This window comes from Papio anubis, chromosome 10 (genome assembly GCF_008728515.1).
Source record: "Papio anubis isolate 15944 chromosome 10, Panubis1.0, whole genome shotgun sequence".
In the NCBI taxonomy this organism is placed as follows: Eukaryota; Metazoa; Chordata; class Mammalia; order Primates; family Cercopithecidae; genus Papio; species Papio anubis.
Window position 1 is genome coordinate 38,425,706 of NC_044985.1, and position 21,741 is coordinate 38,447,446.

General features: G+C 39.4%; 1 long non-coding RNA gene across 1 annotated transcript; it reads right to left on the reverse strand.

Annotated features, from left to right (window-relative positions):
* Positions 1–11,764: 11,764 nt before the first annotated feature.
* Positions 11,765–21,612, reverse strand: LOC116269150. The gene is made up of 2 exons (XR_004176519.1): positions 20,066–21,612; positions 11,765–14,668 (listed from the first exon to the last, which is right to left on the reverse strand). It is a non-coding gene; the product is annotated as an uncharacterized LOC116269150 (long non-coding RNA).
* Between the last annotated feature and the right edge of the window lie 129 nt (positions 21,613–21,741).

A 21,741-nucleotide genomic window follows, 5' to 3' on the forward strand; every position in this document is an offset into this window, starting at 1 on the left:
AAACTCATAGATGAGTGATTACAGGGTCCATACCTGAGATCTGCCTAGCCGTAAGAGAATGTTGATTTTGTTGGGAAACTCAACAATTCTCGGAGGGGCACTGTTGATAATTTCTGGAAAATGATTGGTGACCACTGCTTTCCAGACACCCAAAATTTCCTGATGGCATACTCACTGTTTTCAGATTCACCACAGAAGTTAAAACCCTCGAGCCAGGAAAATCAGTCCTTTTGATATGTCACACAACATTTAGACATATTTCTGTGGTGCATCAAGAATAAATCATAACAGCCTGTGGTGATCTATTAATATCTTAATCAAATAAACTTTTATCAAAATGATTAGAGCCAGATTATTATTGACTTTAAGTATTACTAGCAAGTGCTTATTAATTGTGGCCTCCCTTAAATTCTGGAAAAAAAAAAAAGAACATTAAAAAAAAAAACTGTTTGAAAGATTGTTTCTAAATGTTAGTCATCTCTTTTTCATTTCTCCTTTTCAGACCAGGCAATGCACTACCGCTATGCTTTGAATGTGTCCTGCAAATTTCATGTGTTAGAAACTTAACCCCTCAGTTCACATGTTGATGGTATTTGGAAGTGAGACCTTTGGAACGCAATTAGAATTAGATAAGGTCATCAGGGTGGTGCCCCCATGATGGGACTGGCGGCTTTTCAAAAAGAGAGAAAGCTGGCATGTACTTGCCCTCTCACCATGTGATGCCCTCTGCCATGTTATGACACAGCAAGAAGGCCCTCACCAGATGCTGGCATCATGGTCTTGGACTTCTGAGCATCCAGATCTGTGAGCTAAATAAACTTATTTTCTTTACAAATTACCCAGTTTGTGATATTCTGTTATGGAGACAGAAAAGAGAGTAGGATTATCATTTTAAGTGTAGTTAAAAGAGGCACATCTTACCTGTACTTTGAGTAAGTAAACACACACACAAATCTTTTCCCACTGCAACATCTTATATTTACTTCTGAATTCAGCCCTTATCTCATCTCTGTAATAATTCACAGTCCTTGCAACCAGCATAAGTGTTATCAAAGAAGAGATTACTGAGTTTATCACTTTAATGCTTACTGCCAAATTTATATTTGTATTCTAGACATACATATAAAATTTCTTGCACATCAAGCTCAAATGCCAAAAATGGAGTCAAAACTTGATCCTCTTCACTGTTTCCTGTTTAGTAAGTGCCAGCATCTTGTTGCCATCATCTGTTGCTTTTGACACCTAGGAGTGAAGTCTGACCTTTCATTCTTTCTAATGCCTACACCCGGACAATCAATTGATAATTTCCTGTCAGTTCCAGCTCCTAATGTACCTCAAATCTACCAGCTTTTCATTTCTTACTGCTACTTTTCTGATCTAAGTCACTAAATCTTCTTATATCCACATCTGCCCCCTTCACTCAATTCATTCTCTCCTAGCCGCCATGATATGCATTTTAAAAAACTCAACCCTGGTAAGAACATTTAAAATTTAGTAGCTTTTAGTGATTTCCTATAGCTCTTAGGATTAAAAACAAAACAAAACAAACAAAAAAACCACTGATCTTGAAATAAGGTTAAAATCGATGGTCCTGTATCATGGGTCCTCAGCATATAAGGTCCTGTATCTTGGGTTCTCAACCCTGGCTTCATATTATAAACATCTGGAATTCTTTTAGGGTATTCCACATGCCCCAAGGAAGACTGACATCACTTCCTCAGCTTTATTTGTAGTGTTCTGGAGAAAGAGTCTGATTGGCTTAACCAGACATACAGGTTAGAGTGGACAGGCAGAGGAATAAATGGGATAGGAGTTCCCAGAATATTATATAGTGCTTGCAAATGAATCGATAGAAATTCCATAAGCCAGCTTGGGAAATGTTTGGACTAGAGTGATTATGCAATTACTGCCATGGTTTCCCGTGTGTGTGTGTGTAGACAGAGACAGATCAGAAGGGCAGGAGCTGGGGATGTGAAGGAGGGGGCTTGGATAGATAGACAGAGATTTACTTGAAGAAATGGACTCACATGATTGTGGAGGCTTGGTGAGTCCAAAATCTGATGGAGGATCCCAACACATTGGGGACTCGGGAAAGAGTTGCAATTTAGTTCCAAAGTCAGTCCACTGGCAAGCCAAGAAGAGCCAATGTTGCAGATAAAGTCTAAAGGCAGCCTGCTAAAGAATCTCCTCTTGCTCATGAGAGGTCAGCCTTTTGTTCTATTCGGGACTTCAGCTGATTGGATGAAGCCCATTCACGTTATGAAGGTCAATGTTCTTTGCTCAAAGTTCAGAAATTTAAGTGTAAATTTAGTTCAAAACATCCTCATAGAAACATCCAAAAAATATCTGACCAAATATCTGAACACTGTGGCCCAGGCAAGGTGACACATAAAATTAACAATCATAGCCAGTTTGTCCTCTTTCCTCCATGTAGCCTTTAAATAGACTGTTATCTGTGAATGCATATCAAGGCATTTGTACAACCAACACAGATTGATGGAATCAGGACTTCCCTCTTTTAATGAGGACAACAAATCATTTTCCACCTAGGAAAAGTTGAGAATAGTTTGTATTTGTTCTGAAAGAAAAAAAATCATAGATATAATTATTTCCTTGGAATGTTTGCTTTACTATGTACAGAGTCACAATCCATTTATCTGCTTTCTGTTGTCAGCATTGCCGTGGGTTCTCAAGGACTTAAATGTACATTTTCATTAAAAGTGAGAATATAATCCAAAAGCAATATTACATGACTATTTAATTAATTTATTATTGTTGTTGTGTGGAATAGGGCATCATCCATAATGTTTGCTTGGAATGCCATTGGAAAAATAACCTTGCCTAAGCTGCTTTCACTTCCCTTGCATAATATCCGAAACTTAATTAGAATAAAATTGTATACTTGGGTCATATGATATATTATCCTGAAGAATAAAGATATACATGAGAGGAAGCTGTCTTCATTACCTTCATACAGTGAATTTGTGTATTTGTTTATAAAAGCATTTCCAAAGTCATTTTGTTAGAGCACTACTCATTTCAAAAACTCATTCAGTAGTCAAAAAGTTCATTTCATATTTTATGCTACATTGCTTTTTTAAAGAGTCATAATATGCATTAAAGAATATTAATGATTTGGGGAAGTACTCCAGTTTAAAATATGTTTTATTTATTTTTCAAAAATGCCTGAGAGTTGTTTGTCTATAAAGCCACAATTTTATACTACATTATTTAACATACTTGTTGCATATATTTTGGAAAATGCTGATTTAACAGATCCTGTCTTTAATGATTAATTCATTCAACAATAGCCTTTTTTGAACTCCTACACAGCTCTAGGCAATGTATTACACTCTGAGACATAAAACTGTGAATAACATAGAGTTTCTACTGTGAGAGAACCCACAGTTTGGAATTTTTGGACACATACATGGATAAATTGTGAAACTATGACCTAGATGTTTAAGAGAAGCCCAAACAGTGTGGTATAAGGGTTTGAGGTTATGTATTTGTCTTTTAGGTAAACATGAGGTTAAAGAAAAGTGTTGTTTCAAAAACTAAAGTCTTGTGATGAGGAATGGAAACAAGAAGAGGTTTCAAAGCAGGATAGGGGCAAGATCAATTAAAAATGCTTTCAGGAAGATAATTTGGCAGGAATCTGGTGGAGAGACTGTAGTTGGGAGGGCCTGGTGTGAGAAAGAACAGATGGAAAGCTATTGCAATATTTCAGATAAGTGATCCTGAGTTTCTGAACTAAGGCATTTGCAGTGGAATTGAAGACAGGCCAGATTTTAGAGACATTCCGAGAAAGAACTGACTAGAGAAATTGACTTGTTGAATATGGGGAAGGAAGGTAGGAAGAAAGGGGTGTCAAAGATATTACTCTAAAATTTCTACCTTATATTTCTACATGGATGTTAATTCCAATACTTTGCAAGACAGGAAGGAAGGGACAATGATATATCCTAGAAAAGGAAGTATTGATTTCAGTTTCGAATTCACAGAGTTTGATATTCCTGTAATGAAAAAAGATGGGCATATCCAGTTAGAGATAGAAATATTGATATGGAACTCAAAAAAGATCAGAATTGGCAAAATTGATTTGGAGCTCTTTAGCCTGTAGATAATTAATTCTGGAGTGTGGCATCAAGAACATTAAGAGAGCATACAGAGTGAGGGAGAAACAGAAACAAGACAGGGATCTGGTTAGGACTAACGTGTATAGTACAAACTACTGAGGGGGAGTCCTTGAAGGAGACCAAGATAAAGCAATTCAAAAACATACATACAAGAGGAACAAGGAGAGAAATAGTATTCTGGATGATAGTGAAAAAAAAAAAAAAAAAAACTTTCAAGAAGTACATCTAAGCATCCCTTAGTGAAGCACAGAGATTGTATTTCCCTTCTCATTTTCTTTTGGAGTCTCTTCTGTTGCTGGTGTCCTCAGAAGCTCTTCTTTGGAGATATTAAACATGCATCAATTTACCAATTGCAAATTGCAAAGGTGCAATTAAACAATGCACCCTTTTTAATAGTTTCATTTTTCTAAATGTAAATATTTAACTATTGGCATTTATTCTGAATATAATGTCACATATACTTTTAAGTTAATGCCCTACTCCAATCCAAATTCAATTTATCTGTCTCAGACAGGCATCACTTTACAATGGTTCTGCCTCAACTGTTCTGTTGCACGTGTTTTACTTGTTTTGGCCCCAGTGACTACTGTCAGGACCCACTGGGGGTAGCCTATGGCCAACTTCCCAATACAGGACTCCTGCCTCCTACTCTAAGGCTTCCCTATTGATGTAGAGAGGTGAGAGGTCACCATTTCTCTTTGTGTAACAATGTGTTTGGCAGAGGTAGGGGTTTGGATTGATTAATCTCCTTGGGGCACACTGTTGACTAATCCGTGACAGACAGTGGGCCTAAAGATTAATTCTTCTGCTTTCTGACCCCAGGTGGAGTGTGGTGAGAAGCAGTTGCTTTTATAGCCTCTTAGAAAGTGGTCTTCCAAGGTGGAGCAGTCAGTCAACTCAGTCATTCATTCTTGCTCCCTCTATTGGTTTTTCTCTTTCTTTGCCTCATTCCCCTTCCCTTCACTCTTACTGTCTTGGATTATGCTCTTTAATAAAGGGGTATTGTATAAGTCTTTGCCTTAGGACCTGCATTCTGTGGATCCAAACCTAACATTACTCATCAATAGCAACAGCATCAGTATTTATTATGAACCTGTTCTTTTCTCACTAGTTTGTAATTTGTTTATACCATAATAGGTTATTAGGTGGGTTTCTGGGTGTGTAATCTATTCAGCTGACATTTCTTTAGTTAGCTTATTTTTGTTACATAACACATTTTAATATCATACAGATCATTTCTGTCTACAGAATAGAAAGGGGGAGAAAGGTTTCCTCAATCCACTTAGTGTCTCTGGGTATGCCTGAAAGGAAAACTGAAAAAGTCATAGTAAAGAGAAACGCATATACATTGATTTATTAAAAGTTTTATGTGACACAAGAACATTTGGAAATAAAGACTCAAAGACTCAGGGAAATACATGTATTTGTATGTTAAGTTTGATGAAAGTCATGGGACATGGATAGTTATGAAGAAATAGGATTACACAAAAAGGGGTATGGTTTAATGATAATAAACTGGGAGTACTCAGCAGGATCTGTTTGTTCAGACTTTTTTTTTTTTTTTTTTTTTTTTTTGAGATGGAGTCTCACTCTGTCACCCAGGCTGGAGTGCAGTGGCGCGATCTCTGCTCACTGCAAGCTCTGCTCTCTGGTTCACACCATTCTCCTCCCTCAGATTCCTGAGTAGCTGGGACTACAGGCAGCTGCCAACATGCCTGGATAATTTTTTGTATATTTAATAGAGACAGGGTTTCACTGTGTTAGCCAGGATGGTCTCGATCTCCTGACCTCGTGATCTACTTGTCTCGGCCTTCCAACGTGCTGGGATTACAGGTGTGAGCCACCGCGCCCGGCTTGTTCAGGCTTTTTCTGCATCTCTGTGTGCCATTCCTTCCCCTTGGGTATGGAGTAGGACATCTGTCATATGAGGGTCTTCAGGGGATAAGAGATGGAAGAAGTCAGACAGTGACCTTTTTAGGTTTTATGGCTTGGTCAGGGTAGAAGAATTCTAGTTTCTGTGACCCACTTCAGAGGGCCTGGAGAGACACCTTCCTGCTTCTGTGGTTTTCTTATTTTTTTCAGTTTAAAACAGTATTCTAAAATGCCATAATTTAGGGTATCGTGTTCTGAGCTATTACTATTTTCCAAATGTTCTTACTTCATCCCACCATATTGTGTTATCATCCCATCATATTGTGTTATCATACTGATCATTTATTAACGTGATCAATATATGTGCCATGGTTTCAATGTGTCATCCAAAGTTTATGTGTTGGAAACTTAATCCCTGATGCGACAGTGTTGGGAGGTAGATCCAACAGGAGGTGATTGAGTCATTAATCTATTAATATGCTCTGCCATCACTAATGGATTAATGTTATCTCAGGAGTGGGTTAGTTATCAGAAGAGTGGGTTTGTTGACCTCTCTTACCCATCCACCATCTGCTATGGGAGATGAAGCATGTAGGCCCTCACCAAGTGCTGATGCCATGGTCTTGGATTTCTCAGCCAAATAAACTTCTATTGTTTATAAATTGACAAATCTGTGCTATTCTATTATAGCAACACAAAGTGGGCTAAGACAATATGTGACCAATATAATGATTATATGAATATAATGTGATAAATATATAAAGTGATTAATGGGTAATATTATCATTATATCTGCGTTTCATTCAACATGGACCTCAAAAGTCACAAACAATGTGACAAAGTCCCTACACTTCTAAAATTAGGTGCTAGAAGTCTTTAAGACATATTCAGAGATTGTGAAATTGGCTCAGTCAACATTGTTCCATTAGCCATTTCCAGCTGAATATAAGAAAACAAAGAATTATCTGAGATTAAAAATTCTGTAGGGAGAATTGCTTTGTAAAGAGTTGACAGAATATGATATGACCTCCTCTCAACTGCCCATGGGAGGAAGAAGAAGAGAAAGCCAAATGGAAAAAAATTCAAGATAATACTCTGGAGCTGTTAATATGGGTCCACTGGAGCTTGAAGACCACTGAAACAAGGACTTGCATCACACTTGCAAAGTGTAAAGAGGAAGGGCTATGCCTGAGTGGAGTACTGAGGAAGCCTGGGAAAAGGGCTTTCATGTGGAGCAAGCTATGCTTGTTTGGGCAAAGCATTTTGGGGGATGCAGCTGGCTCTGAGACTTTTCATAAAGGACCCCAAGGATTCTCTTGAATGGAGAGCAGGAGTTGTACTGGCAAAGGCAAGAAGCCAAGGGAGGAGTCACAGGCAGCTAGCATGTCCCACCTGCAATTGGAAGGTAACATTAGGGAACTCTACAGTACTCAAACAAACAAACAAACAAAGAAAAAAACCACCTACTCAAAATATTTTCAAAATGGAAAATCTTCCATCAAAGAGGCTAATGCCTGTAAGGTTCAAGTCCTTTTAATTCTCTGCCACTTTATGAATATGAGGGACCTAGATGCAGGCTCTGGTGCATACTAGCAGAAGGGCATATTGCAGCCACTCAGGGAGAATTAGGTGGCTCAAAGGGAGGCACTGCTTGAACCAGCACCTGACGGTTGCATCTGGAACACATCTGGGACACAGTTTTCTCTGCCCAAAGTTCCAGCTCTGATGAGTAAGATTGTCTTATTATATATGTGGCTCCCTCTCGACGAAGACAAATCTAGTCCCATGAACACAAGGTCAGGGCAGAAGCCAGCTCTCTGTCACCTTATGAACCCAGAACACCAAGCTCCTAGTGTCCCATCTGTCATCCACGTGGGGCCACAACCTCTAACAAACCAAGGCTATGGCCTCTTAGCCATTACTAAGGAGAGCAACTCCCAGTGATTTAAAGATGTATTATCCATCTAACCAGAGCTGCCCTCAGTGATTCTACAGTAATTTCTCATCTTTATTTGCCTGTAACATTGTGCCAGGTTTTTTTTCCCTACCAAAGAGAAGGGGAAATCTACACATTCACTCTCTTGTTAGGCAACTGGGAGGGAAGGCCACCTGCTACGTGTGAACTGCAGTGGATCATGGCTCTCTACTTAGCAAAATGTGAAGTGACTGAAAAATTTCAAAAGGGGCAATGATAGGATGTGACAATGAGTAGAGGAGGAATGTAAACATTTCTTTTCTCGAAATTTAAGAGAGTAAAAGTTATGCAATTCCGTTCTATATTACTAAGCTCCTTTTCATTGCCACTTGATCCCAACATTTTATTTTTTAATTAATGTAACTTCCACTGTCCATCACTTTTTTTTTTTAATCTTCTGGTGGTCACACATTATTGTTAATATATAAGTTGATGTCTGGTCCAGTAACATAACCTTTTTTTCACTTTTTTCCTGTTCTGCCCACTAAGGGAAGGGAATATACCACACAGAGAAGAAACCTCTGTATGCTTCCAGTTCTCTGGCTTCTCTTGGGTCCTGCCTGAGGAATTAAGTGTGGAGCTACCTTTACTGGGCATCACATGCTCCAGATGTGATAATATCCCCGCTCCCACTCTTACCATTTTGAAACTGAAATCAAGTGCATTCCATCACATAGCAGCTGGGCTAGGCATATTTTGGGTATTCCAAATGCTCAGACACCCAGGTTTTTTTTTTTTTTTTTTTTTTTTTTTTTTAAAAACAACCCTTTCCTCTGCACTGCTATACTTTTCCACAGGGGAACCAACACATGCTGCTTATGCTCAACCTTTGTCTTTTTTTTTTTTTTTTTTTTTTTTTTACAGAAATCTTAATGAAACATTTCCCTTTTTATTTAGAATCCCACCAATCCTTCCAACATCTGCACATTTGCAAGACTCATGTATCATATTAGACCATTACTGCCTAGATGACAGATATTTCAAACTACAAGTAACAAAAAATAAAACAAGTAACACGAGGCGCTTCCCTGTGTGATTAGACTTTGTTACTAGCTTCTCTGCTTTATTCTCTCTTCCCTTCAAGGGGATGAGTTAGGTCTTTCATGAGATTTTCAAGTCCCTCAAGGAATTCACTTTTGCAGTCTGCCTCATCATTCATCCAAATTTGAGAGAATCCCGTAAGTGAGCAGAGTTTGGGATGAAGTTGGCATCTCTCCCTCAACCCAATCCCACTTCCATTCCATCTACCGAATTCCAGAAAATGAGAAAGGATGAACTTTGTCCCTCAGAACCCTTTAGTTTCTTTAGCTTTCCCTTGGGGCCACCATGAGAAAGGAGAAAGGGTCCAAGTTGGTGGCGTTTTGTGCCCCAGCTTCAACAACAGTAGCTCTGCTTCTATCTGTTTTATTTTTTCTCCCTCATGAGCTTCCTTTATAAGGAAGAGTTCGAAGAATTTTATTATTTCCCAATCCCGAATCAGTGCTAAAAAGTGGTCAGAGTGATAAGTTATTCAACATTGATAGCTATTAGCTGTAACTGGTATTAGTGTAGTCAATCCTAACTTTTTGCAAATAGATGGTGAATATCAGGCAATTCAGGAGAACATACTTTCAGGGTAAAATTTGTCTTCTCCCTAAACTTTCATTATTAACAGTTGCATAAAACTAACATTACTTTTAAGTGTCCTTGCCTTTTGATATGGTTTGGCTCTGTGTCCCCACCCAAATCTCATCTCAAATTGTAATCCTCACATGTAGAGGGATGGAACTGGTGGGAGTTGATTGGATCATAGGGGCAGTTTCCCCCATGCTGATCTCATGATAGTGAGGGAGTTCTCATGGCATCTGATAATTTACATGTGGCAGTTTCCCCTGCACAGTTTCTCTTTCTCTCCTGCCCCCTTGTGAAGAAAGTGCTTGCTTCTGCTTCTGCTTTCACCAGAATTGTTAAGTTTCCTGAGGCTTCCCCAGCCATACAGAATTATGAGTCAGTTAAACCTCACTTTTAAAATAAATTCCTCAGTCTCTGGTAGTTCCTTATAGCAGTGTGAAATGGACTAATACACTTTTGAAAATTAAATTCTCTTGCCCTAAAATATGTGTATAAAGATTTTTCTCAGGAGATTGAATATATTTATCACTGCTACGGTCTTTGCTTTGTTGAGGTACACACTATAGTTACAGTTTTTCATACTGTTTGAAAGGCATGTAGAATTGAAGTATCAGTGACACTTTTTATAGTACAGCTATTTTGCCTTTAAATAGCGCCAATTTAAATGTTCATTATTCTCTTTGGTGGTCTTAGTTTCTAAAGTCATTATTTGAAATACTCTGTGAGTGTTGCTAGATTGTTATCTGCATAGTTATTTTAATAGCCTGGTTCACCTTTATCTCTTAATTTCAAAATGTTTTTCCTATTGTGTTATTTTGTAACCTACATAGAGCACAGTGAAAGGTTAATGGTGAAAAAGTTGATGTGGTACAGTGCCTGGTCTCTGGCTTGGTGAGGAAAATATTTCTAAATGAATCAACCAAACAACCAGCAACCAACAAACAAAACCCTGAAATCAATTTATAAAGCAAGAGTCATCTGGGAATCCCCTTGTCTCTTAGAGAACTGTTCCAACTCGACTTGAACCTACAGCCTAATCCAATCTAAAACCCTCAAAGAGAGGTATTTGAGTTTTTAGGGTTTATTTCCTCCTGTGACTCCTTACCTTTAAGCTGTTGTACCTATAAATACTGCCTTAGCTTTGCCTCATATCAGGGTGAATGTGAAGTCTAGGTAATTCATTGGCTTCAGAAAAATCATGAGACAGTTTAGCTTTGTGAATATTGAAGACTATCATGAGAGAGAGTCACCTACCAGAGCGACAGGCCTCTGCTCCTAGTGCTGACACCTCTTCCAACTCTTCCTCTCTTCCTCTTATCCTTCTTCCTCTCAGAAGTAAAAGGCAGTTCTTCAGGTCTCCCCCTGAGACAGTTCTATCCGCTGTCAAATGTCCCAGTCTGACAGGCTCACTTCATTTTTTTTTTTTTTTTTTTTTTTTGAGACAGAGTTTCACTCTGTTGCCCAGGCTGGAGTGCAATGGCGTGATATCAGCTCACTGCAACCTCCGCCTCCTGGTTCAAGCGATTCTTCTGCCTCAGCCTCCTGAGTAGCTGGGATTACAGGTGGCCACCACCACAACTAACTTTTGTACTTTATGGTAGAGACGGGGTTTCATCATGTTGGCCAGCTGGTCTCAATCTCCTGACCTCAGGTGATCTGCCCACCTTGCCCTCCCAAAGTGCTGGGATTACAGGCGTGAGTCACCACGCCTGGCCAGGCTCATTTCTTAAGTGTTCTGGTGAACAAGTCTTTCACCATTTCATTACAGGAAAAACTTAAGGAAAGTTTTGTTTTATTTTGCTTCTTGTAGTAGTTTTGTAGTTGTTGAGAGTTGGAGGGGGTGACAGTTTTGTTGGGTTGCTAAGCCACTTCTTTATATAAAGGAAAGGATTTCCTAAGTTGTGGAATATGGTCATAAGTGGATTTTCCCTTTCATTAATATGCAAAAATATCATGAATAAGAATGAATTAATGTATCTATTAAACCAGAGATCGTAAATCAGAGTAGTGGAATTTCAGATACAGCTAACATTTAAAAAGTAACAGGAAAATAGGAAAACGTAAAGAGAAAAAGCAAGCACATTCTTATTTCTGTTGAGTTGAGCTGAGAAAACATAGTTTGTAGTTTATAAATCTAGAATGTTATAAAGAAGGGAGGACACAGAACTCTTTTGAACTTAGTTATTGCTTTAATTTCACTTTATTTCTATAGCTACAAAATCATCTGTAGGCTTATTAGCAAATTAGAAGTTCTCCATGTGGATTTTATTTTCAAGAAATGATAATTTTAGAATGTGTTTTCACGTATCTTGAAAATACTGTGTGACAGATCTTAGGCACTATGCTTTATGTAGATTTTCTCATTTAATCCTTTTATCAAACTACCTCACAGAGGCAGGTGCTATTTCTATTTCATTTTAACAGTGAGAAAATACAAGAACAGCAAAGTTAGTCATTTGCCTAAGTACACACAGCCAGAAAGTGCAAAGCAAGGATTTACACTCCAATAATCTCAGGGTAGTATCAGAGGTCATTTTTAAGAAGATCTTGAAGTTCACACTGATTAAGATGACTTTGAATTGTGTTTTGAGCATCAAGTGTTTTAGTATGGTTAACAGAGTGGAAGGTTATCCCAAATAAAATAATACCTTTTAATTAATTATACCTTAACAATTTAAAATGTCTGATAACAAATTTATAATTACCTTAAAATTTTACTGATGGAGTCGATAGAGTATTTTCAAAATGCATGCTTTTGTTCCATTGATTAGTGCTACATCTCTTATTACTCATTAGTAGATTTGGAACAGGAAGCAATATAGAATTAGAACAACTAAGGTGTTAACTATCTTATTCACGTTCTGTACATTTTGCTGAGACATTATCATCCCAGACTACGTTAATAATTGCAGTACCCTTAAAAAATGTAGATTCCAAATTCAATCCCAGAAGCAAGAACACTGGGAAACAATGACAAATTAAAGAAGAAAAAGAAATGACACTTCTCTTTCAGTGTGAGTATCTACATGGTAGCAGAGATTCAGAAATGCATGGTAATTAGGAAATGTCCTGCATTAAATTGTTTAGGCAATATTCCTTCAGGAGAATCACAGTAGTATTTACTGTGATGGCTATTGCAGACATATCTAATTTAATAGCACAGTTTAAATGAATTCTGATAACTACTTTGTACTTCATCTATGTTACCTATAACAATTGGTATGCAACCTTTCACAGACATAGAGGCAGCCTTGTCATTTATTGGTGTTGTCAAGAAGCATAAATAATCACTAGGTGACATTTTGACACGAGGGTTTATTTAGTGATGTTTGCATCCTGACATTGACAGAATATGTGAGGACATTTTATCAGCAGCACCTCCAGCCTCACAGAATGCAAAAAAGAACGTGCACTTTACTGATAACTGAAAGTGAGATTTGACCTCCCTCTCCCAACTTCCTTATGTTTTCCTCCACATTTCTCTAATTGTTACATCCCCATTCTTTGCTTTTATTAAAAAGAATTTGCTAACAGAACCTTCCTTGTATCCAGGAAGTTAATTCATTATTTGGTAATTTCATGACATGTTTTTATTCACTTTTTGACGTCTGTTTGTAACATTAACTACACAGAATGTTAATGTTAAACAATAGGTATCTCCTTAATATTATGTGTCTGATACAGTGCTAACATCCATTCACCCTCTTTAATAGGGAAATTTGTGTATTTTCAAAATTCTGTCAATCATCTTTGCTGTGTTTGGCGAATAGATTTTCCAATTAGTAGATAGAGATGAGAGAAGGAAAAAGAGTAGCTTTTGAAAATCATTACATTTTATATTTTAATTTGCTATTTGTATACCAAGATGTTTCTAGAGTCACATCACCTATGTGGTAATAATAAATAGGTAGATGCTCCCTATGAATGAATTGAATACAATTTTTATTTTCAGGTTAGTTTTAAATAATAATTGTTAATTACTCAAATGGAAATTTGAGTTACAAGCATGCATCTTGTAGGGTGGAGGAAAGACCATGTAACAAGTAGAGAATTTTAATACATTCCCACTCTACCAATAAAATCATCCCCAGGGCCTCTTCCGTTATTTCCAGGAAAATCATGAAGATGATCTGAGGATGGCTGGGTAATCATGAAAGTGGGTGAGTTTTAGTGGCCATTTTATAGGGTAAACTCAAAACAGTTCTTTCCTCAAATGAAAATATTTTAAAGTTCCCTTGAGGAAAAACTGGGAGGAATTCTACAAATGAGTGTGTAAAAATGACATTCTAGTTTCTAGCATTTTATTTTCTGTAGTTGTTTTTTACCCACTATCTAGAGATCTAAATAATCATATTATATAGAGCAGATGACCAGCATGGCTGAACCCGGCTTGGCTGTGTATCTTTGTGGACACACGGTGATGTGGTCTTCCTCCAACTTAACGGTAGCCTTTGTGAGAATTTTAATTTTTGTGTTCTTCCTTCCTCCTGGGAAGTATGATGCATAGTGGTGAGAATTATAAAGACAGAACTTCTACACACACATACACAAAAAGCAGAAATATTACTAACGGAAGAAGTTTAAACATTTATGGTCTTTACAATTCAGCCGCTCCAGACTCCCCCATCCATGTTCGTTATTTATGCCTGCATGGGTGGTGGCACTGGATGAAACTGCAGTCACTGTACAGTGTGTCCTGCTTTTCCCAGTTGCTTTTCCACTGAGGGGAAGATCCTCCCATGAATGAAAGTTCATATCCACACGTTGGACTCTTGCGATCTGTGAGAGAGCAGGGAACCAGGGTTTACTAATTTCAGCTGTTCCTGCTGCCAAAGAATGAGGGCTCTCAGGAGTGAGGAAGGAAGATTGATGGTGTTTCTGTGTGTGACATTTCCCAGGGAAGCTCCTCTGCTAACAGGCATGCCGTTCCCATTGATCAGTTTCTTAATCCTAGCTGTGTTGTCAGAATCACCAATGGAGCTTCTGAAAAATACCGATGCCTTGGTCCTCCCCCAGATGTATAATTGATTGGGAGTGGAGTCCTGAGGTGATTCCAATGCATGGCTAAAAACTATAAACACAGCAATTTAATTTCAGAAAATTCATTTCACCATTCTCCCTTTATATTCACCATTCTGTTTACCACTCTAACCTGTATTACCTGCCATTAAATGTTTGAGTTCTGTTCCCTACCCCTTTGTCACTGAGGGTCTTTCCTGCCTTTCTGGCTTCTCCCTTATTCCCCGTACATCCTATTGTCCAACTATTCTGTTTCTCCTTTCTCCGCCTCCGTACTAGAGGATGCTAGAGGAAGTTACATAGATACATGTATATCTTCTAGCCAATTATAATCAAAACAAAGATGAGCATGGATGGCTATGGGTTATGCCCTATACCTCTGTCACCCTTCACTCCACAAAATGGAATTCATGTGATTGCACCGAAACTAAAATGTAATGCATACATTCATAATCAGCTGATTAGATTATAGAAACATTTCTGGATATTCGTAACAAAACTTCTGAAGAGATACCCGTAAGTTCCATTTCTCTACTCTGCCTGGCAGCCATGGAGATATGCCACTGGATCTTCCTTCAAGAAGAGCTTGCCCTTCAGCTGGAGGCCATGCAGTTAGCTCACGGCCTCCAGCTACAGCACCCTTCCAGATCTGAAGCAGCATTCGGCTGAAGACAAGGACTGACAAGGGCAGCTCCCAGACACTGACAACTCGGTGGGCCATTAGGACCAGGCCATCTATTCCCAATGTGGTACTCTTCTAACGGGCAAGCTGGGCTCGGGAGCCCCCGATTGAGTTAGCCAAGACTTTATCTGACTTACATCTGATTTACATCATAGTCTGAGTCCCTCTCTACTCAATTCTTCCTACACCTCTCCATCTTCCCTTTCACGGGTGTCTGCATCAGAGTTGAAGGCTGTCTCTGCCTCATTTTCTTTTTTCCCCTTTTATCTTTCTTAGGCATTGAACCCTGAGAAATTTCCCCTCTTAGCTTTCTCTCAGCATCTGCTTCCCAGATAAGCTGTGTTGACATTATTATCTGCCTTAATATTTTTAAATATTGTTTAAAAGTTGTATTACTGTTTTCCAATTATTGAAAAATAATTTCAATCTTTTCTGTATATATATACACAGAAAATTAGAGTGAAAATTTTACCACCTCTAAAATCTACTGTTTGTATTTTTCTCCCAGAATTTTAATACATGTTTGAAAGGTTCTATAATGTGGTTACAAATTATTTCTTATTTTATTCTAATTGTGTAAAAATCTTACCTCTTAAAAATGTTGTCATTAAAAATCCATTTTCAGAGTTCTAAAATTAAGTAGTCTGAGCAGAGAGAATTTAATGCTAAACCAAATGTAAGTGATCCCAGTTTGATAGGTTTGGAAAACTCCCATTAGACAGAGCCATATTTCCTGAAGGGACTTACTAGTTCCTCTGACTGCAAATAAAGCAGTCTTCTTCCTTTAGGTACTTACCACATTGTATTGATTATTATTATTTTCATTATTATTTTGAAAAAAATACATGTTGTCATAATATATTTTGTGGCATAATTTCTTCCTTTCTGATCTGCACAAACCTTGGCATAGTGCTAGATACATGGTTTGTGCACATTAAGTGTTTATTATACTGAATTAGGCAAAATTCTTACACATGTTTTGACATTTGCAACTTCATTGGTGTTCTCAGGGGAGACATCCTCGGTATAACTTCCATGTACATAGATGAGAATAGGAAATTGTTATTTTTCTGTGAAGCCCTGCCAGAAAAACTTTAGGTCTGATAAAAGTTATTTCTTTTTAAACAGATGTCGAGCTCTTGAAGACTTTAAAAGTCCTTATTCTTTCATAAATCAGAATACTCCAATGTACAGCTTTGCAGTAAAGACAGGGTTTAAGTCAGGAAAACCTTGCTAAATAAATGGTCTACAAGTTAGAATGGCATATTGCCTTTCTCTGAATCCTCAGGCAGAGGCCAGGGTTTGGAGCCAAGATTAAAGGCTGGATGAGTCATCTGCCATGGTATGGCAATGCCTCTGTTCTCACGTCTGCGCAATCAAATCTCAAACTGATTTCTCCTTCTCGTTTTTTTCTTCTCTTTTTGGCAAGAGAGAAAATAACTTCAGCATTCTTTTTTAGGAGGGTAAAAAAAAGGAACACCATTCTATTTCCCAAAATTGCATATAGAATTTCAAAGAGTGACCTCTTCCCAGATATAGCAAAACTTATGGTGGCAATGGGAATGTGTCACCTTTTGAAGTAAGAAAGCATTAGATCCCCAGGCCTGCCCATCTCTTCATTGTACTTTTGGAGAATGGTAGGATTAGGAGTAAAGGAGTATTAAGTATAATATCATCTTCCCAGAGAGTAATTAATATTTCTGGCCATGCGGACTGTCACGTGGTATGTCACAGTGGCAATAAGTGAATGACGAGAAGACAGACTCCAGGGATACTGAGATGTTCAAAGCCTTGCTTTTGTCACAGTTGGCCGATTAAGTCATTTTTAGAATTTGGACTTCTCAGGGGCAGAGGTTTTTTCTTTCATATTAGATACACTCTTTTCCCCACACCATTCAGTTACATAATAGAATAAGTGCATGTACAAAGTCATGCCTTTTTAGTATAAAACACAGAATCATATTCATTTTTGAAGTTATAGTTATTCATGATATTACTAATTTTGGACACAGCAAATAAGACATTGCCAGAAGTACTTTCCAGGCAGAATAAATATGTAGCTTGCTCCTAGCCGAGTTTGTTAAATATAGCTTTGATCCCCCCCACCCTCATGAACTGTATGGTAGTTTTCTCGTAATCTACCACCCTATCTTTAAATGTTAGACTCCAGATGATTTTGTATTCTGCAGTTACATTTTCCAGATCTTTCCTGGCTTTGTGACTTGGCCTGAAGTTGTATGCCTCTCTCTCCTTTGACCCATTCTGCTTGCAGTGTTTCACTTCAGTTCATCAGACAGCACCTGATTAGGAGGCCTTCTATCATCCATTCCCCATGCATCCGCCTGGCCTCTGCACCATGGGGCTGGCTGCCCTCCAGAACCTCATCCTGGAAGCAGCTGCCCTCACAGGAAAAGATGAGTTTGGTTCATCTGTGAACATTTTCAAGGAGTTGGACTCAATGTCACAAATAGGTCAAAGCCTCAGTCACATAAAGTGTGACACAACGGCATCCTTAAAAATATTTAATTTCCCTGGCAGGACTGTGTCATTAAAAGAATAGAAATCTTGACAATAAGCAGATGTGTTTTGGAATTCCTGCTTCACTGCCTTTCTATCTATATAATATAAACACTAACCTGTAAAGTTCTAAGCACATTACCTGGCACATTAAAGTAGGCTCTTAATAAATTTTGGTTCTCTCTAAAACTCTATCAAGTGTTTATCATGCGCAAGGTCAGTTTGGATCATGGAATAATGGATGGTACCAAATTATTAGGAAGTCGATGCTCAGGGTGCTCAGAGGGAATCTTGGTAAATTCTAAGCTGAAATACAAGTTAGAATGTGAAAAATGCCACATTGCAAATCTAGGGAAATGAGAGTTCAGAGGAGGGATGCATTACTCTTAGTGAGAGTATAAGGAAAAACTTTATGACAGCAATAGCAATTGAAATAAAACATGAAGAAATCCTTCCCTTTCCTTACATACTAGTGCCTATTATTTGGACTTTGCAGGTGTAGAAAAAAGATATTCTAAGTGATGAGGAAAAAAGCGAGCAAATGAAGATAATATACGGCACGTTTGAGAAATACCTAACAGTGAAAGTTGGCTAGAGCAAAGTGCCCATTAAAAGGAAGACAGGAGATAATTTGGAAAGCTAGATTATGCCATATGTTGGAGGATCTTAGATTTCACCTGCATGAGAAGCTAGGCCTATAAAGGAAGAAGACCTTCGCTATGAATCAGGAATCCTAGGTCCCTTTCTTACTCTGCCACTACCTGGTAAGGGATGGCAGCGCATCCAGGTTCTACAGTCATATTGTTCTGTGGTCAAATCTCAGTTTCCACTTAATCAACTCTGTGACATTGAACAAGTTATTTTGCCTTTCTATCCCCAATTTCCTCACTTGTAAAATGAGAGGATTAGACCAGACCATGTCTCCTGAAGTATAAACTTATTTGTTTACAAATTTGGTTGCTAGAAAATGGCAAAGGTTTTTCACGAAAAAGTGTTTTTCAAAAAGTGGGAATGTTTTAAAATCTTCCAGATGAAATAACTGGAGAACTTTTATTTTCTATGGCAATGCTAAACATATGGTTTAAGGCGAGAGATCTAGTACTACTATCCCGGGCAGTTTGAAGGAGAGGAAAACTGAATAAAGGCAAGAAAGTTATTCAAGTTGGGCCTAACTTGAAATGAGAATTTGAAGAAGGGTAATGACTTTTTTTAAAGAGAGGGGAAATTATGAGAGATATTGCAGCAATAACAACAACAAAAAAAAGACTTGGAAACTGATTATCATTTCTAAAGCTAATGAGCATAGGGAGTATTACTCTTTTTAAACAAAAACTTACATGTTTTTTATATTGTCATATAAGTGATCTGATTTAATGATTACCCTTATTTAGTTCCATATTACTCAGAGAGTTTCAATGCATGTAGTTTCCAGTGATATAGATTGGCACGTTATTGATCTAATACGTATTTATTGTGGACCTAGTATGTGATACGCTTCTAGGTGTTGGAGACATAGCAGAGAACAAGACAGACAAGGTCCTTGCTCTTGTATAGCTTACATTCTACAACTGATAATGGTGGAAGAGAAAGACAACAAACAAATGAAGAAAACAGTAGCTGTAAAAAAGAGCGTGATGAGGAAGATAGATAAGGTTGATGTGATGGGAATACCTGAGATGCTAGGGAAGGCTTCCCTGAGAAGGATGCATTTAGATTGAGAGTTGAATGAGTGAAGGAGTGAGCAACATGGAGCGGCAGAGCAAGCACTTTCCAGGTAGAGGGAACAGATCTAGTGCAAAGGTCCAGGGCTGGAGCTATGCTCTGGTGTGTATCAGGAATTGAAAGAAGCCAGGCTGCCAAGGGCATAATGAGCTTGGGAGAGAGTAGTCAGAGATGAGATGAGAATATAGGTGTTAGTTCACAGCATAAAGCTCATTTGTAATCTCTTCTTGGCCTCGTTGCAACTTTATAGTCCACTATACAACATTCTTCATAGCAGAAATAAAAAAACACATTTACTCTCTTTTTTCATACCAACACTAGGAAAATGTTCAAACTCCCAATTTTTCAGGGGAGAAAATTAGGTCTCAAAGTTGTTCAGCTACTTGCTCAAGGTCACACAGCTTGTAAATGGCACAGATGCGACTCAAATCAGGTCTTATGATTCTAGGACCAGAGAAGTTTCCACTTCCCACAGTGTCACTTTCCCTTCTTATGTAATCTTAAGAGAACAAACAGAGAGTTACTGACCTTTTATCAGCGAACTGGCAGGAGAAGCATCTGTAACTGAGGATAGATGTTTTAACCAAATAACAGTGAAAGAGTCCCCTGCTTATGGCTGACAACCTGACACGCACTTTCCTGCAGTTGGTTTATAAGTAGAGAGGTAGAGAGGAGTACCTATTGGCAGAGAATGCATAGAGTAAATTATGTACTTATTTTCCTTTCCATGGGAAACTTGTAGCAGCCTTTTGCTTTTATAATGCCATGATTTGATGAATTTCCAACAAAATCAACTTCATGTATCTGGGCTGACTGAAATATGCCATAAGATACCATGGCATTTTAAAGCAAACGTGAAATGTGGTAAACAAGCTGGTATTTACTCATGGGCACTCTATTAGCTATTTCTGCACTTTGCCCCTCCATTAAGTTAACTGCCAGGCTGAGGCCATTAAAATCCAGCCTTCTTCCTTCAATTACAGGCACACATTAACTCTAGATATTCTGAGCCTTTCTAATAGAGCCATTTCCAGAAAGGATTTCTATTAGTGTCTCTCTCCTTTCTGTTCTCATCCTAAGGCCCCTCCTGCTTCCTGCAACTTTGAGTTCTGAATATGCCTACCTCAGAGCCAGTTGGGATCTCTGTTTATGATGCAACCCCAAATCCAGGCATCCGTTTAAACGAGTGCCCAGTTATAGAGACATATTGTACTTCTCTTCTTTCAGAGAGCAGCATTTGCTTTTTGCTGGGGGCTTTCTGACTGATGCAGGGGGCGAGAAAGGAGAGTTGGCGGGCGTTTGGGAGCAGATTTAGAGCCGCTTCTCATTGGAGGGGCTCGCTTTTCCTGAGCTGCCAGACACTGCAGGCTCAACTGAGGCTCGGAGGTGCAATTCAGGCTGGTGGAGCAGCGGGGGAAGGCAGGGACAGGCGGGGCTAGCGCGGCTCTGCAGCTGATCACACGCACCACCACACACACCACATTCCTGCTGCCCCAGCTTGCGCCTCGCATCTTCCACCCGGGGCCACCGAGGCGCTGAAAAGGAGTGGGGGACAGAAGAAGGAAGAGGCAGAGGAAAAGCTAGAGCGGCGCTACTGTTTAACCTGAAAGTCTGACCGGCAGTCCAAGGCTCGAACCCCGTCCAGCAGCACCGCTGTCGCCTGGAAGGAGGGCACAGCGCCAAGGAACCCACGAGCCTCCGCTCGAGTCATTCTGTGGTGTGTGCGCCAAGGATCTTTCTGGCAGGGACAGCGCGGTGCCCTCAGGGAGGTGCGGAGCTTGGGGGACCTGCATTGGCGCCCATCGTGGTACACCAGGAAAAGTGGGAACGAGGAAAACAGCCGTGAGCGCAGAGTGCGAGGCCAGGCTGCCGCTACCGCCCGCTGCGCCGCCTCCTGCCCTCTCCCGCTGGGTGAGTGCCCAGGCTTCGCGCACTGCCGTGTCTCAGCTGAGCGCGGGGGCGGCCTGCGGGCCCTTGAGGGTCCGCCGGAGGGCCCCGGTGGCGCCCGCGGAAACTCGGCGGTCAGGGGACGCCAGGCGGACAGGTCTCTGGAGTCCGGAACCCGGGAATCTGAGCCCGGAGGGCGCGGGTAGGGGGCGTTGCACCAGTACCCGGCAGACATGCCTTTGGGCGGGATTTTGGCTAAAAGATAGGAGACAGGTGCGCCGGGGGTGCGGGGAGCGGTCCCAGGGGGCGGGAGATTG